Source organism: Rousettus aegyptiacus, unplaced genomic scaffold, assembly GCF_014176215.1.
Source record: "Rousettus aegyptiacus isolate mRouAeg1 unplaced genomic scaffold, mRouAeg1.p scaffold_m13_p_17, whole genome shotgun sequence".
In the NCBI taxonomy this organism is placed as follows: Eukaryota; Metazoa; Chordata; class Mammalia; order Chiroptera; family Pteropodidae; genus Rousettus; species Rousettus aegyptiacus.
In genome coordinates, this window is record NW_023416292.1 from 7,425,504 (window position 1) to 7,432,704 (window position 7,201).

Below are 7,201 nucleotides of genomic sequence, written 5' to 3' on the forward strand. Positions count from 1 at the left end.
CTAAGAAACTAAGAAGTGAGTTTAACTGTGACCCAAGAGATGAGATGAGGTGATGAGTTGAAAGCCAGAAAAGCAGCTAAAACTTAGGCATCAAACCTAGAGACACAACTGGGCAAGAAGAGGAAGAAATTAAGCAACAAACAGATAACTCAGCAGAGTTAAGGCAAGGGAACCAGAAACATTTTGAGGGACTAGATGAGAGCCAGATTGTTTAAACACACACTCACACACTTGCATCCAGTCTAAGACTTTTGGACTTAACCCTCTATCTAAGGTTTAGAGTAGAAAAGTGAGTTTAAGAAGGCTAGTCTATTAGGAGATAAGAACCAGGGGAAGAGAGCAATTAGGAAGCTCTTTTTAAATCCAGATATTTAAAAATTTTAAATGACCAAATATGAGGTAATAACAGAAGCTTAGATTGGCTGGGTGAAGAATGTTATTTTAAATGAGATTAGTGAGACATCTTGAAGAGTTTCTGGGGGACAATGACTCATTGTGGGGAGAAGTACATGAGAGAGGATGGAATTAAACTAAGTGGTTTTGAGTAGCAGGTGAGTAAGGAATGAAGCCATCAAATAAAGGAGGCCAGAGAAGAAGCTAGTTTTTTATGGGTTGAGTTTAACTATGTTGACTTGTGACATTTTGTGAAAAATGCCCATGAACTGGAAATGAAGGTCTGAAATTTAGGAGAGGTGTAAGGACTAGAATGAGTTTGGGGAGCCATGCAAAGCACTAGAATGACTACATCACAGAAGCCAAAAGCCAGCACATTCTCTCACTACACCATGAGTTCTTTGATAGCAGAAACTGTTTCATTCACAACTGCGTTTCCTGTGTCTAAAACAGTACCCAGGACATAACATATTAATCTTGTGTCCCGTGACCTTGCTAACCTTGCTTATTAGTTTCAGGAAGGTTTTGTTCATTTGTCTGTTTTTTGGTTAATTCTTTGAAATTTTTTACATGGATAATCATGTCATTTGCAAAGAAAGACAGTTCATTTCTTCCCAATATGTGTATTTTCTTTCTCTCTCTCTCTCTCTCTTTTTTTTTTTTTTTATTGGACTAGCTAGGAATTCCAGTACAACAATGACTGGAAGTGGTGACAGATGACATCATTGTCTTGTTCCCAGTCTTACAGGGACAGCGCCTAGTTTCTTATCATTAAGGATGTTAGCTTTAGGTTTTTTGTAGACATTCTGTATCAAGTTAAGGAAGTTCTCCTTTATTCCTAGTTTGCTGAGAATATTATTTAGTATATTAAATATAGAATTTGCTGGGTTTATTATGAATAGGTGTTGAATTTTGTCAAATGCTTTTTCTGCATCAATTGATAATCATCAGATGATTTTTCTTTTTAGCTTATTAAAGTAATGGATTACATTGATTGATTTTCTAATGTTGATCCAGCCTTACATGCCTGGAACAAATTTCACTTGGTCATGGTATATAATTCTTGTTATACACTGGTGTATTCAATTTGCTAATATTTAGTTGAGGATTTTTGCATCTATGTTCACGAGAAATACTGGTGTGTAGTTTCCTTCTTTGTAATGTCTTCATCTGGTTTTGGTATAGAAGTAATGCTGACCTTATAAATGTTTGGTAGAATTACTCTGTGAAACATATGGGCCTGGTGCTTGCTTTTCTCGAAGGTTACTAATTATTGATTTAATTTTTTAATTGATTAGAGCCTATTCAGATTATCTTTGTATGCATATGGCTTTTGATAGACACTAGGCCATGTCTTTCATGGAATTTATTCATTTTGTCAGATTTGTGGACAGAGTTGTTGATAATATTCTATTATTATCCTTTCAATGTACACAGACCTGCTTTTTGATATTGATATTTTATTTCTTCTCTTTCTCTCTCTCTCTTTCCTCCCTCCCTCTCGTTCCCTCCCTCCTTCTGGTTCCTGTGCTAGCTAAGTTGGAAGTTTATCAATTTCATTGATGTGTTTTCTGAGACCATCTTTTGCTTTTGTTAAATTTCTCTATTGATGTTCTGTTTTCAATTTCATTGATTTCAGCTCAATTTTTATTATTATTTTTTTTATTCTGCTTGCATTAGGTTTAAATTGATCTTTCTCTTGTTTCCCAAGGCGGAAACTTAGATGATTGATTTTAGATCTTCCTTTTTTTCTAGTCTGTGCATTTAAGGCTATAAACATCCCTCTTACAAACACTGCTTTCTCCAGATCCCACAGATTTTGATAAGCTGTATTTTTCATTTTCATTTAGTTTAAATATTTTTAAATTTCTCTTACAACTTCTTCTTTGGCCCACGTGTTATTTAGAAGCATGTTGTTTAATTTCCAAATCCAGAAAAGTAGTTGATTTTCAGTTTGTTCAGCTTTTTCTTGTTTTAAGGATATGGAGACAATTTCCAAGCTCTGCATGTTGGAGCTGAAACCAGAAGTCCTTAGAAAAGTTTTTAAGCACTTGAGCTCATTTTCTCATCTGGAGATATGACTTACTCAGCACAGAGTTATGAGTTTGAAGTGGCTTGACTGGGGCTTAGTTATCTAGTACTTACTAAGTGGTGTTTATATAGTTTTATTTCTTTATGTCCATCTTTTCCTATGTAATGAAAGGAAATTCATTATCTTTAACATAGTAACTTTATGTGCTTGACATTATTAAATCAGATATCTTTATTCTAAATAATACTAACACCTTCAATAAATCCTATTTTCCAGCTTTTCCATCCTCTATTGTCTTAATATCTTCTTGATCTATGAAATCTGAGCGCCTACCCAGTTGTCTGTCAAGGGTCAGAACCCCATAAGGACTTAGGTCAACAATCCCCAACCTTTTTGGTTCGAGGGACCAGAGCTCCTATGAGAATCTAATGCCTGATGATCTGAGGTGGAGCTGAGGCGGTGATGCTAGCGCTGGGGAGCGGCTGCAAATACAGATGAAGCTTTGCTCTCCCGCCTGCCGTTCACCTCCTGCCGTGCAGCCCAGTTGCTAACAGGCCATGGACTGGTGCTGGTCCTTGGCTCAGGGGTTGGGGCTTGCTTTATGTCTCTACATTTTATACTGCTTATCTTTTTCTTTCTTTTTGAATCACGAAATGACTACTAGAATTCAATTTCAATTATTTACAGGCTTTTAAACAAAACTTTTATTGAAACAAAAATTTTGAGAGTTATTTTTAACCACGAGGCAGTATTTTGCTGCAGTCGCTCTTAGCCTATGCAATACGGATTTTCACCCAAATTAGTTTCACATTTTGTTAACTGGAAGTTGTCATATCTTGCATACCATACAAGCATATAGATACCAAGAGAATTTGAAGGCAACAAAAAATATTTTATGCTTCAATGGAGATATTTTTTAAATGAATCAGAAACAGTACCCTAGAATATTTATTATGAATACCAGCTTTACGAGTGATAGGATTTCAGACTAGATGTGTGAGTATGAGAGAGAGAGATCTTCTTTGTGAAAATCTTCATACTTATTAGAAGTCTCTAGTAATTTATAATCTGGATCTATACTATAGATTTTGTGACATCAATTTTTTTATTATTATTATTTATCCCTTTATCAAAGTAGAATATCAAAGAAAACCTTTTTACTTGGTCTTCGATTTATTTAACAATTACTAAATACCTGCTAAGTGTTAGGGACATCTAAGAGATAAAAATACAAGTAAGATATGTTTCTTTCCCAAATGAAGAATGTGGTCTGGTAGAGGGAGACAGACCTGAAAACAAAACAAGGCAAAAAATTGTTAAAAGTGCAGTGACAGAAGCCTGTCAGTGCTACCGAGGTCTCATAAATGCTTCTCCTTTGGGATAGGAGCACATCAGAAAGAATTCAACAAGGATCTGATACCTGATTGCAATCTAGAAAGAGGAGTGTGTATTTTCTAGGGAATTGGGGAGAGAGAGGCTGCAGATTGAGCACAGGCGCAAAGATGTAAGGCAGTGTGCTTCTTTATGAGTACCATAAGTCACTTGTAGCCGGAGCATAACATGTGAGGACAGTAATGTGAAAGATAGACAAGAAATGGGTCATAGAGAGCTTTGTCAGTGATGCTAAGAGTTTCACATTTATCAGTAGGCAGTGAAGAATCCCTGAGGAGTTTTAAACTAGACGATAACACAGTGAGGTTTTCATATTATGTGGAGGGTAGGTTTGAGCAAAGGGAAAAAGTGGAATCAGAACCTCTTATAAATAGGCAATTGCAGAAGCCTAGGTGAGAAATGTTGGATGCAAAAAGAGATAAAGAGGAAATGCTCAAGAAAACAGAACAGGCCTTGGTGACAATGTGGAGAACTCCCAAGAGGGAGAAATCTGGGGAAATACTCAGTTTCTGCTTTAGGCAGTTGGACAGAGGATGTTGCTGCCTACCAAGAGAGAGCGGACAGGGCGGACGGGGCAGATGGGGCGGACGGGGCAAGCCTCTCTGCAGGGGGAGAGACTGAGCAAGTTCGTTTCAGAGGCCTGTGTGGCCGTCCCAGAGAAGATTTCCAGTAGTTGTTGCATATAAAGGTCTGAAGCGCAAAAGAAAAATCCGAAGACGTGAATGGATTTGTGGTTCATCAAATTTCAAATAATTTGGAGTGAAGATAAACGGGGTTAGTTATATGCCCATAGTATACAGTATAACCAATGTGTGTTACATAGGTGAACATTGAAAGGATCATTCAGGCAACACTAAACCCAATGGGATGATATCCAACATTCCTACCACTCATTAAAAAAGGATGATTATAAAATAATTAGAAGAGATTTTTAATAAGTTAAGTGGCACATAAAAAGTTCTCTCTAGACTATAAAGAGCCCCCATAATTAACGTTACGCTTCCTTAAGCTGCTTTTGCTCCTCTGCCAATTAGATCATTCTTAGAACCAATCTTTTTTCTTTTTCTTTTTGTTTGATTGGTTAGTGTTTGTTATTTTGCGTGTAACTAGTTTCTACCACTAATGTTCTAACATCTGGGATGAATAGACATTAACTACTAAATAAATAATGAATATTACATGAACTGCTTAAAGTAAAAGGTTGAACCATATAAAGGAATAAAACTGATTTTAAAAAACAAATATTAACATTGCAGGGGGTGGCTCCATAGTGTAGTGGTTAGCACGTCTGCTTTACACGCAGAGGTCCTGGGTTCACGCCCCAGGTGGAGCCACAGACCATACCCCGGGTGCGCCAGGCTCCCCGGGTGCACACCGTGAGTGTGTGGGAGGAGACGCCTTGCCTTCAGAGATGTAGTTCGGAAGGGGAAGTGGCAACATCCTTAGGTCAGGGATGGAAGTGGGGGAGGGGCACTAAAGGGGGGAAAGAACATTGCGATGGGCATTGTGTTTCAGTAGTCTTAAAACGTGGTAAGCTACTCATCCATTTAAATAGTACTGCCTTATTCCCTTGGTATTATTTTCAGAAACTCCGTAGCAGCCGTATAAGAAAAATGCTTCATAAAGAATGAAGAAAAATGCCTCATTGCTTTATAGACAAACCTCATTTTTGATAAAAATCGGTACTGTTCTTTCTCTTTTTTTACACTTTCTGTTATGGGGAATTTAAAACATATGCAAAGTAAACAGCATAGAAAAATGAACTGTAACGTACTACTCATCCAGATTTAGTAGTTACCACCATTTTGTCATTCTTGTATCTTCTATACCTTCACATACTCCCCACTCTCACTTAATTTATTTTTTGTTTTTAAGGTAAATTTTTCATACGTTGGAATGCACAAATGTTAGCTATACAGTTTTGACCAGTTTGGGTCATTTTGTAACCCACACCTCTATTGTGATACAGACCATTTTTATCTACCAAAATTTCCTTGTATCCCTTCTTAGTTGCCCCATAAAAGGAACCACTATTCAATGTATCCATCTTACAGTAACTTTGCTTGTTCTGTAATTTCAAATAAATGGACTCATGGTATGTTCTGCTCATATCCAGCTTCTTTTACTCCACATAATATCTTTGACATTCATTTGTGTTGTTGCATGTAGCAGTACCTCATTCTTTTTTATGGCCAGATAATATTCCACTGTATGGATATGCCACTTTCTTCATACCTGTTGGCCGTCACAGTCATACAGTTCTATCTAGGTGCAGAAAAAAAGAGCACAGACTCCATGACTTGGAAGGTTATCAGTATCACACAGTTAGGAACACGTGGGGTAGGACGTGTCACAATAGCCATCTTTAGACGGTACTTTCTGCCACAGTCTCCTTTCTGGCCACAAGAGTTAACAGCCTTTCCACATACAAAATACACTCAACCCCTCTCCCAAGAGCCCTAAGTGTCTTGGCATTACAACATTAACTACCATCCAGGATCTATCTCATCATGTCGGGCAGGCCTAAGTGTGGATGAGGCTCCTTGAGTTGAACTCTGAAGAACTGTGAACTGAACAGACAAGTTATCTACTCAACAAATACCCATCATACAATGATGGGACAGGCAGAGGATAACCACTGTAAACCCTACTGCTCAAACGAGTTCTGTCCTCTGAGTAGTCCTTCTTTCTCCATTAAATGTAGCCCACGTCTGTGCTAAGTGGCTTTATCAGACTATTTCCTGCCCATTGAAGTTTAGGGGTCTAATGGCTTTTATTCCTTTTGTACTATCTTCATTTAAGTATGATTTTTGAGAAAAACTGACAAGCTTCCTTCTATTTATATGTGAGCCATCTTTAAGAGGGCAGCTACAGCCTCTCAGCTTCTCTTAACTTTAAGCATTAACTTATTTTCAAAGTTGTATATAGTCTTCTCTTTTCATTGATTCTTTGGTTGACTTTATTTTTTATTGAATTTTCTAGATAATAAAACTTTAACACTGCACAGATTATCAGCCTATAGGAAATCTTAAAAGGTGAAAATGAATTTGGTTATTCAAGGTTTTTTAATCTTTATTTCTTGAAAACCATTAGTGGCTGGTCATCATTACCTACTTATTGCCATTACAAACATAATCACTTTGCTCCCAATAAAGTTATTTCCAATTCTCTCTAAATTTTTATTTTGTTCTAAATGGGTCTCTCATTGACAGCTACAGAGCAAAATGTCTTGAAGTAAAAATTGCTTTATAGAGAGTTTTGAAATAAAATACCTGCTAGAATGGATTGACTGGAGGGTCTGAATGCAGCAATAATAATATTAAATAAAGAAGATATCTTCCATGAAAAGCTTTGGGTGAAATAATATACGAGTCATGGGGCTAT